The following is an 11,943-nucleotide window of genomic DNA, read 5'->3' as shown; positions in this document are numbered from 1 at the left end:
CGTCTCGAAAAACTGCACCCGTATCCCGAATTTGAAAAAAATGCATTTTCGGACCCCGGGGGCTGCTAAATATGGCAAGTACTCGGATAGGTACACCTTTGTTAGAGTTTATTATAGCAATTTACGGCTAAATTCCGACTCGTATCGCCCGTTTTAGCCTAAAACCAATATTTCCTCAGGCTGTGCGGGGAGCACCAAGGCTCGGGGGCTGTGTGGAAACAGGTCCCAGGCCACTCAGAGCTCGCTTTAGCAACTAGGGGGCGCCCTCTCATCTCTAGGGAGGTGTGGGAGACTTGCCATGCTTGAGAGAGAGTGTGAGAGTCAGTTAGACTAGCTAACTGGACACTTGATAGGCATGTAACTGGACTTACCATGCATGAAGTGAGTGCTCTCCAGATGCATATAGTAGCTTGGTTCGACTTTCAGCATGGGAGAGCCTATATAAGAGTGTGCTCACACACACACACACACACACACACACACACACACACACACACACACACACATATGCTCACACACCAACTCAATACACACACACACACCTTGGGGAGGTGCTGCCGGCACACATAGCTTTGGAGAAGAAGCAAAGGAGGGAAGTGCTGCCCGATTCTCATCTCGAGAACTCCATTGGATCAGAAATTCGAGTAGATTTCAACCCTAATCATGGTAAAATCAAATTTATTTTATGCTTTGCTGCAAATCTCTCTATCATTCTCTTAATCCCGCAACTATTATGCTTAATCATAGCTAAATTACTCAAAAGATGCTCTCTAAATGTCCATATCATTAGCCTACTGCATAATTCTTAATCTAATAGTTAATTATGCAAGCAATTAAACTCTCCTAATCATAGATTAATGCATGATTAGTAAGAAGAAATCTCCCGCTAGACATCATAGTAAATAAATGTCAAGCTGACAATGATGTGGAATTGGTCAATTTCACCCTATTACCACACAATGTTTGAGTAACTAAATTAGATTCAATCTGTTTATAGATTAGGATGTAATTAAGGATAATTAATCCACCATTAATCCACTAGGAAGGGGGAATCCTCCCACCTATGCATATGGTAATTCTGCATCTCTCTACTTACTTTAGGAAGGTGATTGAGCATGTCTAATTCACCCCTCTAGTAATTTGATTAAGTAAAATATGAAATTCCTAATTCCCTAGACCAAGTATTTAACTTTAGAGCCAATTCCCGCAGGAACAAGTAAGGTACTATCCATAAATTGCTATGTCTTGAAGGAAATCTAACCCTCTCGTAGAAAAAGGAATTGTTCAGTGATTCTAATCTGTCATCTTGGTTGTTATGGTACTCTCGGACATTAGTTCTTTTTCTCCAAGTTTGTCAATTAAGTAGTGAGTATAAAATGGCCCCGGTAAAGAGAACTCGCTTCGGTGGTGCCCACGACTGCGAGGCGAGAACAAGCAACGTGAATGGGAAAGGAAAAGCTCCCATGGACGACCAAGTACCGGCCAACTCACGAGTCAATGACGAGGAAATGGAGGAGGTAGGTCACATATTAATTCAAGTTTGTTTAATTTAACAAACATACAATAAGTTAGAAAAGAACATATCCCTAAACATGTTGGAGAAGACCAACGGAAACCTCGGCATTTGAATTGAAATGTTTATTAAATTCTAAGTAGGAAAGAATGAGTGTTGGATATACTATTTGAGATAGGAAAGAATGTCTGCTAGGGAAAATTTAGCTCGGCATGTTCATTTCTATTTCCAATGGTGAAACCAATCCTGATCCCCCTACTGATCACACGGGGCAGCTCGCAATGATTTCACAGTAGCTAGAGTTACTAGCTTAGGGCCTCTATCCACGACTTGTGTTCCTTGCGGTGGATACCCATGCCTTACGTTCTATGCGGTGGGAATGTGCATGTTGTGCGTTCTATGCGGTGGACATACCTAGTTGGATGGGCAGCTAGCCGACAATGGGAGGAGTAAACTCTCGGTGGAGGGGGGATGTTGTACCTCCAGAACATTGGAATTTTAATGAATAAGTTTTGAGTAAAATTTTTACTAGAGTTACTGTCTTGGTGCCGATTTGCAATATTGGTTGAAGGGCTGTCTTAATGAACCTTGTGAATCGGAACCTAATCAAGGAACTTATATGTTGAACAACCATTGTGGTAGTAATTAGGACACACAAAGAAGTGTGAGTGTGGGGGTGGAAAGTGGGGGCTTGGCTCAGGTTGCCAATGCTTATGAGAAGGGTGGTCCCGATTGGTCGGAAACTCTCCGTCCCCATAGTGTTATAAATCGACACTAGTATTACTCATTGCCCCTAGAGCGGCAAAGTCTCAAGTGTACATGCCTCTGAAAGCCATGGGGGAAAAGGAACGCGGGACTCTCTCCTCTTGGAAGGTGGGTCTTAGGATCGCTAGATAAGTTAATCACGCTTCCCCTGCGGGGTGGAACTAGATCTCGATGCTAGTAGGCTCGAGCTCGATTCACTTTGTGATGAGAGATCGTCCGCTAGATGAACCATAAACCACTTTGTTTGCTTCCGCTGTGGATCTAGTGGCCACTAGGTTTACCATCAGATCCGTCGCTTGAGACGGCGGGGTGGGGACCTCACATTGTGTGAGCTATCTCCCCCATTGGTGTTGGCCCAAGCTCAATTGTATCTAAACATAAGAAATTATTCTCTTTTAAGCTGATTTTTTTGGGTGTGTGTGTCTCTCTGTGTGTGGAGTGGGCAAGTGGGAAATCTTTCTCTTCTCACTCCATCTGTGTGTTTCCTGTCCCGGCCAGGCGAGTTGTGTAAGCCGAGTAGTGCCCCATAGTGTGTGTGTGTGTGTGTGTGTGTGTCATCCCAAGAGTGTGGGTCGGGTCATTATAGAGGCGTTGCATGTGTTTCCATCCTGCTCACACCGTGACCTCACCCATGAGAGGCACATACCGTAACCACTACGCCATGTGTGCGTTGTGAAAGCCGTGGGGGCCCTAATTTACTTAAAACATGTATGCACAAGGGCGATAGTTGAATGTAATCTAGGGTACTCTAGATTAGTTTTTGTAATAAAAAGTAAACTAGGGTACCCTAAATTACTAATCTAGGGCACCCTAGATTACTTTCAGCGCCGCCACTGGGATCTACAGCCCACAATGTCCGCGCCATAGATCCCACCCTCCCATGTCCATGCCACTTTGTCCTGGAGGAAGAGAGAGACAAATAGACCTACAAGTAGAGGGTCGTAATAAGAATGAGAATTTAACAAAGCCACTTGGGATAATTAGTATTACTTGTTGGTAAAAAAACTCTTTACTTTGTAAAAAATAAAGGCACTTGGAATAATGAGTGCAAATTAAAAAAGTAGATCTCCTTCCGCATTGAATTGAGAAGGTGCTATCATGCCCAACCTCCGCAACCCTCCCCCTTATCATCCTGCCTACGTTGAGCTCTAACTCAATAATCCATCACAACCTCCACATCCCTCCCCCTCATCATCTTGCCTGCGTTGAGCTCTAACTCAATACTCCATCACACCTCCTGCATTGCGCACACGCTTGAGCTTAGCGTCGCCATCCCGATTTTCTCACTGCCCATTGTGAACTGTCTCCTTTAACTTTTCCTCATCCAGGAACCTTAGAATGAGGAAGACGAGCTCCCAACTTAATAAAGGCATGGCAGTTGCAGAGTTGGTTGACCAACACCTTCCCGATCAGAAGAACGCGACGAGGATCAATGTCCACAACAAACAGAGCAATTATGTCATCCACTTCCAATGGGCGGCCAGTATTTGCAAAACACAATTTGGGGACTGTCAACCGGAAACGATGACATCTTCTACCTAGCAAAAGGAGGGCTGCACACAAATAACGCACAGGTGGGGTTTGGCTATGGCGTATACTCAAGGGAAAAGGGGGGGAAAGGGAGGGGAAAGCAAACATGATACAGGAGAACAAAGGTCTGTCTAAGGCAGGAAATCCAGAAGCTAAAATCATATGGGAAAGGCAGGGATAGCTATCTGCTATAGAGATAGAGGTAGAGGTAGTTATTTTGGCTCCACAGTCATTCCTCGGGAAGTATTGCCTTCATCTCCACACACCTGCTTCCCTCCCCTCTCTTCTGCCTAATAGTCTTCCCATCCACAGGTGTGCATCCTTGCTTCTCTCTTCTGCTCGAGATCCCTCAACACCGTCCTCCTTGCACCTGATGGGTGTGTGTGTGTGTGTGTGTGTGTGTGTGTGTGTGTGTGTGAGAGAGAGAGAGAGAGAGAGAGAGAGAGAGAGAGAGAGAGAGAGAGTCAACTCATTCTTAGCCGCCTCCAACGAGGAGAGAGAGATCGTGCTCCCTCACAATGCCGTTGCCAGGCTGGATGCAACCAAGTGAAAGCATTCTCCGTCTGTGTACTACCCTACATGATAGTGTCCTATTTGTGCATCAAGTACAACTGGACAAGGTTGGGCTAGGTAGAGCTGCCCTGCATTGTGAGGGTTTTGAGGAGAACTATGAGGGCCATCAGGCAACAATGAGAAGTTAGTCAGGTGAGGCGTTGCTTCAGAATGCCAAAGGAAGGCCTCTATAAGGGGACAGGCCCCAGGGGTAGCTTCAACCTCCAATTATTGGATGCAGAGCTCACGACAATAGTCTAAAGCAAGAAATGTGACGTGGTACCATGGGTCGAACCTAGGTGGCGCTATGCAATTCCCATAGCAGGATGTCCGGAGTAGCAGAAGAGATGATCGGAGCACATACATATGCATGCAGTGACGATGGAGCCTAGTCGTTCTTGATTCCATGGCAACCTCCTTGGTAATCATCCCCTCCTGTCATGCAAGTGTGGAGATTCCCTTTTTCTTGCTTGGATTCTAGCCACTCTTCCTGCATTGCCATACACAATTATCTTTTCCCCACCAAGGAAGAGAGAGAGAGAGAGAGAGAGAGAGAGAGAGAGAGAGAGAGAGAGAGAGAGAGAGAGAATGAGGTTGCCCGAGTGGTGGTTGTCGACTATCAGCAGCGTCAATGGAGCTCGTCAACAATGGTGGGAAAATGCAAGCAAAAGGAGAGAGCCGAGAGATTTCGAAGGATGTGTGTGTGTGTGTGTGTGTGTGTGTGTGTGTGTGTGTGTGTGTGTGTGTGAGAGAGAGAGAGAGAGAGAGAGAGAGAGAGAGAGAGAGAGAGAGAGAGAGAGAGAGAGAGAGAGAGAACTCAAAGAAGGCATGGCACATGGGAGAGAGAACCGTTAGACAGAGATAGCAAGGGGGAGTGAAGGCAAAGTTGGTGAGAGAAAGTGAAGGGAAGAAAATAAAGTAGTTTTTCTTTTGTGCAATCTATTGCCCTATTTAAACTAGGCCTATGCTAACTTTTTTCCAAAAACTTATGAAATCTATGTATGAGAAATTTTAGAGGTAAATTAACTAAATTTGAAAATTTTGCACAAATTCTTTAAATTTTGTAGATTTTTTTTTTTGTTTTTAAGTATAAAATTTAAAGATAAATCTCAAAATTTGTAGGTGCGATTACACTAAAACGAGGTTTTTTGTGAGCTTTGGAATCGCTACCTTCCCTCTTGTCTCATGCTCTTCACGTGCCAAATGCATTTTTTAAAATGTTAAGTTTTTAATTTTAAGATGTAGAGGCATTTTGGATAATTCAATACCACAAATTTGGCAATAATGTCATTGCAATTGCATTTTTGTAATGTTTGCTTCATCTTTTTTTAAAAGATTGCAATGGTACTGCTTGCCCAATGAGATAGGGTTTGGATGCCTCCCCTGTTTTGCTTGTGCGCCGCACCGAGTAGCTCCAGCAATGTCGCGTGGGTTGGGGGCCCTTAGGTGGGTTGTCTGGGGGCTTGGCGATGCATGCTTGCAAAGCGCTGAATGACCTGCAAATTCAGGGTCTATCGGGGTGGATTTCCTTTGGTTCGGGAGTAGAAAGGCTTCGAAGATGGAGGCTTCGGCTGCTTCTACCCGGCCTCGCAGGATGGCGTGGCTCAGGTGAGGCTCATATTTTTATACCCGGGCTGTGCGGCTGCCGGCCCCTCTTGTAGGGGCAAATTGTTCGCAAGGTTTGGTTGGGGAGGTCTTGCAAAGATGTTGTGTGGGTTCATGGCTCGGTGTTGTTCACCTAGCTTCTTTTCGGTGCCACTAGTAGGTTGGTGGTCATCTATGATGGTCGTGCTATGGCTTAGGATGGTGCACTCGATGCATGGATTGTGTGGCTTGCTAGATGTGGAAGTTTTGGTTGTAGGCCTTGATCCAGTGGGCTCGTGAGGGTTCGATCTGCTGGTTGCGACTTGATGGCATCTTTTTTGGGGTTTGGCATATGCTGGCCTGGCGGTCGGGGTCATGGTGTCTTCCGGTGGCAGTGGGAGTCTCATGGTGGCAACCCCTACCGGCCTTTGGTGATGGAGGCTAGGACTCCACCCTTTTGCGGTTGTAAGCTCTTCTCTTTGCCCTTTGCTTGATAGTCAGTTTTTTTGTGATGCGATGGGGTGGCTACACTCCTTTTTTAGCAGTTTGCATGGCAAAGAGAAACATCTGTATATTGTAAAGTTTTTTATCAATCAAACATAGCGTTATTTTGTTTTGCAAGCGTGTCGACTCTCTCTCTCTCTCTCTCTCTCTCTCTCTCTCTTGTTCATCTCTGCACCTCTCTGCTCGCCATGGTTGCATGCCATCATCCCCCATAAGCTCTCAAGCCTATCACTGTTATCAGAGCATGGCTTTGCTTGGCGGCCTTGGCTCGACCTAACTCGCAAGAACCATCGCCTCTGTAGAGGAGAGAAGACGTTCATCAGCCTGCGGCAATTCAACCATAACCAACATCAACGAGTTCGCCTTGGCATGTTGATGATTTTTTTGTCACTGTATCTCCTTCTATTTCACCCTCTACTGCCCGCTGCGAGTTGATTTCCCATTGTGCCACTGTCATCTGCGCTACTGCTCCATTACATAAGCTTGTTTTCTATTTAATTTTCGCACTATCTTCTAATTGGCCGTGTTATTTGAGCCTTTTGGCTTTCACCAAAATCCTATTCACACCCACACACTCGGTGCTTGCCGACTAGCAAGTGATCTCGGAAGCTATCTTTCAAGCTCAAAGGATTGTGAGTTTCCAAATTGGCAACATATTGCAAGCTCTTGCTCAGAATTTACAAGCTACAATTCGAATGGCATCAAAATAGAAGGATATCTTAAAACAACTCGCAGTTTTGAAAAGCGAAGGTGTGGCAAACTGCTACCGGTTCAAGAATATCTTGAGATGCTTTAATCGTCTTGGCAACAATAATTGTACCCAACAAAAGGCGCTTCAATATGGCATCGAAAGTCGATAAGTTTAAGAGATCCGGCTTCCACACCTGGCAAATCAAAGTGAAAGGATATATGATGTGAAAGAATCTTTGGAGCGTGGTCAAGCCTCTGTCAACTCATGAAGCTGGCACATCGGTTGAAGTTACCAGAGCATTATCTGTTGAGCAACAACGCAAGGATGAGCAAGCATTATGTATTATTTTGACATGTCTCAAAGATGTTTTTATTCATTATCTGGATGACATGCAATCTGCCAACGCTGCCCCTAGGGGATTCACTATGGATTTCCGTATGGTATCACGTGAGTGTACAAGAGGGGGGTTTTTAGAGATCAGACATAAGCATATACAATAGGGGTAACCCCCCATTATTTCATGCTTGTATCGTATGCATAAGGGAGGGGGGACCTACCCCGCCGGGGGGGGGGGGGGAGAGGGAGGGAGGGAGGGATATTAAGTGCTTATGCCATAAGACACGTGCCCTAACAAGCCAATGAAAGAATCTTTCACATGAGGGTATTGTTCTTGGTATTTCAAAGAGTTAATTTACTCCACTAGCAAACTAAGATAGCTATACCAATAAGAAAATATGGTACCTCCCTGTCCTCTCCCTTAGCTAACATCTTTAAGACTTGTTCAACAAGCTTCTAAATTCATTGGGGTCGATACTACCATAAACTTGACTAATCTTCTTCTATATAGCCACTAGGCATCAATATCTTGGACATTCATACCCTCATTAGCCTCTTTAACATCATCATCATCATCAATACCACCATCTGCATAGCCTTTGTCTCCACATCTGCACCCTCTTTTTATTTATTGTTGTCTTCTTGCACATCATCCGCGTCACTCTTCTCTTCTCCTTCTTCGTATGCAAACTCAATAGCAACACCAATGGCATGATCAAGAGCTTCTCCTGCACCCACGATACCAGCTTCACAACCATCATTGTAATCAACTCCTATTTGATACACACACTCGTTCGTGCTTTCTGTGACAAAGACTTAGAAAGCTCAACACACCTTTTCCAGGTGTCCCTCACGCTCTACTAGGTCAACTGTGTCCATTGCCTTGGTGTGATATGGGCTTACATTACAAAATGATAGAGCTTTATCTTAGGCCCGTGCCACACACAAGCGATCGGACATCTCAGAAAGTGCAATATTGGGCAACGTGCGTGTCAATCACAAACAAAAAAAATTAAGAATCTAGAACAAAATGATTTTGACAATAAACGACTATAGGTCTAGACATTCCTCATAGCCCATCAGTGTTCGGGAAAAATGATTTCGAAAATGCCGGTTGAGGGCAAGTGCAAAAGGAGAATTTCCATCCCAAAATAGAGAAAAATAGTGTAAAATTTTGAAAAACTAAACTTAATTTTTAATTTTCCTCTTGACAAATTCAAGAAAAGAAATTTTGTATGTTTGGGAAAATGGTTTTTCCCGCACACTGCAGCCCATGATCAATCTATCATTTGAACACACATCCGGGCGGACGTGCGCACGTGTGTGATACAAGCCTGGGCCACAACCTCAATCTCTCAGATTTATAAGCTTAGTACCAGTGCTCGAAAAAAACCTAGGTTTATTGTAATCCCACCTACAAATTTTGAAATTTACCTCTAAAATTAACATTTGAAGGTGAGAAAACCTACAAAATTTTGAAAAAATTAGTGTAATTTGGTGTAAAAACCTTCAAATTTTGTCAATTTACCTTTGTTGTCTCACATATGTAGGTTTGCCAAGTTTTTGGTTTTTTTCGAGCACTGCTTACCACTTTCGCCTAATTGGGACTGCTTAGGTTTTGTTTCGCATTTCTGTCAGGTCGGGATAACTTAGAAGATCTTTCATGCTGGTGAAAAATGAGCACGGTACATGTCCCAGAAGCCAATCATTATTGCAACAAAAACTCTCAGTGGAGAAATTCATTTTTGTGACTACACCATGCATCCACCTACGCCATTTCGCGGACAACAACCTTGGCGCCCATACCTGAGGCTAGGTGGGCACATTGCAGAGGGCTATGGTTTAGCATGGAGTGCAGGTAAAGAAGGATACTTGCTAAGTGGTTCTACTGATGAAAGTATTTGCTTGTAGTACAGGAATTGGGAATGCCGTTTGTCCTCTGCAAGTTTTCCAGGTATGATCCTTTCGATTGTTACAGCATCTGTTAAGATATGAAAGTTGTTCGTACGTTAAAAAATTGTTCATGCAGATTTGTAATAATTACTAAAAAGGCTTAACACGTTACAAATTTGTGAATGCAGGGTCATCCTAGTGCGGTTATAGATGTGGGATGGAATTCAGATTCTGATGAGCTATTTGGATCTGTAGGAAATGATGGACAGCTTCTTATTTGGGACCACCGTGCATCGACTGAGCCCACACAAACGGTTAAAGTTAATGACAAATCATGGGTAAATAGATTTTTCTATAGTCTTAATCTGGGATCTCTCAAGATTTGAAGCTCTACATATTTGTATCTCCAGGTAAAATGTTTGGCCTTTGAACCAGTGAATAAAGAATTGGTTGTTGTGGGATTTGGCGATGGGACTTTGGCCCTGCATGATTTGCGTCATCTTTCGCAACCTCTTCACGAGCTCTTAACCCACGAGTATATATGCTAATTTACATTGTCATGTTCTACTTTGAGTACGTCAAGAGTAGAGATTTTGTGCGAGTACCTTGTATGTTTTAATACGTTTCTACATCGACCTTGTTTGTGAAAGTGTGAAAGCTGAAAGCCTGCATGTACATTGTCTAGGCTTAATTTGTTTCATTTTTGTATCTTTCTCATTCTTCCTTCAATGAGATGTGTTTCTTAACGATGCTGATAACTTTTCAATCATGACAATATTAAGCGAGTCGTTTAATGAAGGGGAGACGTGTACCACGTAGAATGGGATCCAAATTGTGCAACAAAATTAGCCTCATCTGGTGATTAAAATACAGTGAAGGTTTGGGATCTTACCGGGTGAAGTCTACGTCTAATTTGTGCCTTTCATTCTAGAAGTAAAGAAGGAGGGAATTTACAATATGCCTTAACTCGCTTTGACAGGTAAAACTTTGTTATGGCAGGATTGATACGCAAGAAGAAGGCTACGTCTGCAAGTGGACCACCTCCATGCCCTAAGCCGCTATTTACTCATGATGTCATGATTCAAGCATGGTACCTGATTTTTCATGGTGTGAGATCTCGGAGGGGATGATTGCAAGCATCGATACCGATGGCAATCTTCAAACTTGGCAGAGGGGCGCAAGGGTTTACTACCCTTGAGCATAACTAATTCATCATATCAGTGCTATCGCCGTGTCTTACCAAGGATATAGTCTAAATACGGATTTAAATCAACCTTGTATCTACCAATATAGTACTCTGCCTTATGGTCCGACCTCCACACAGCTATGGATTGCGAGCCCCATCCAGATTCAAGACTCTGCTGCGCATCCCAATAGATCTCTTCTCTCCACACATTTTTCTGACGAGGAGGGAAAGAGCACAAAAATCAAAAGCCTCTTGTCTGCGGATGGGCTTTCGAAGAGTTTGTCATCGCCATCCATATCAGCGTTCTCCCAATCATTGGTTTTGCGATTCATTGGTTAGTGGTTCTTTTCCTATAAAGTCACTTTTGTTGTGCTCTTTTCTTGCTATTGGTCTCTAGACTCTAGTTCTTTTGTTAAAAAAAAGTTATTTGGATAGTTTATTCAATTTTATTTTTGAGAGTTTTGGTTTTGATCTTTTGAATTTTAATAACCTAGCTTGATTGCAAGCTTGCCTTAAAGTGAACCAGACATGGTTTTAGCAAAAGCTTCAAGTTTTGACCTAAAAACAATGAGACTTTTAAGTTTGTCTTTATTTTATAGTTCTAATACTCTATTACGGATTGTTTGCAAAAGTTAGAACGAATAGAAACGTTTGAGTTTAGTACATGATATGTGTGTGTACACAGTGTGTGTGTGTGTGTGTGTGTGTGAGAGAGAGAGAGAGAGAGAGAGAGAGAGAGAGAGAGAGAGAGAGAGAGAGAGAGATATGTGTGTGTACACAGTGTGTGTGTACACAGTGTGTGTGTGTGAGAGAGAGAGAGAGAGAGAGAGAGAGAGAGAGAGAGATTTAGATTTTAATAAGAAAGAGATACATTTAGAGAAAAATTTATAAGTTAATACCTTTTGTAATGTGTTTTTTAATAAGTGAAGTTTTTCATGGTTGTTTATGAGCATACCATTATTTGTTATTTAGAGAACAATCCATTTCTTATGTGTGCCTTACATTCCATGTGGAAAGCATACTGAGTAGGTGGCTAGTATCATTTCTTTTGAGACTGGGATTTGTATCAACTTACAAGGGAAATGATGTCCGTCTTTTGACAAATCACATTGAATCGATTGATATATTTTAATTTAGTATTTATTATAGTTGTTGTTTTTCATGGTTTGTTCTCTTAACATCTATTGCAAATGAAAACACACTACAATCTACACTTCTGTTCATTTGCACTTCAACATGTGTTTTTGCAAAAGCATGTGCTTCTAAAATTGTTATGTTACTAGCATACATAAATTAGCGGTTCATTACATTCCATACAAAATCCGTATGAGGGGGGATGACTCATTGCGAGAACGTCCGTATCTTGTCTGTATGTAGGGGGTAGGTCAG

At 43.0% G+C, this 11,943-nt stretch overlaps 2 pseudogenes; both read left to right on the top strand.

Annotated features, from left to right (window-relative positions):
• The first annotated feature begins 5,734 nt into the window (after positions 1 to 5,734).
• On the top strand, positions 5,735 to 6,244 carry LOC147424707 (uncharacterized; annotated as a pseudogene).
• Positions 6,245 to 9,233: 2,989 nt separating this feature from the next.
• LOC147424706 (histone-binding protein MSI1-like) lies at positions 9,234 to 10,498 on the top strand (annotated as a pseudogene).
• The last annotated feature ends 1,445 nt before the right edge of the window (positions 10,499 to 11,943 follow it).

This window comes from Adiantum capillus-veneris, chromosome 25 (genome assembly GCF_014529385.1).
Source record: "Adiantum capillus-veneris isolate H3 chromosome 25, ASM1452938v2, whole genome shotgun sequence".
Taxonomy (NCBI): domain Eukaryota; kingdom Viridiplantae; phylum Streptophyta; class Polypodiopsida; order Polypodiales; family Pteridaceae; genus Adiantum; species Adiantum capillus-veneris.
Note: the sequence above shows the minus strand (reverse complement) of the source record. Positions and strands in the feature narration are given on the sequence as shown.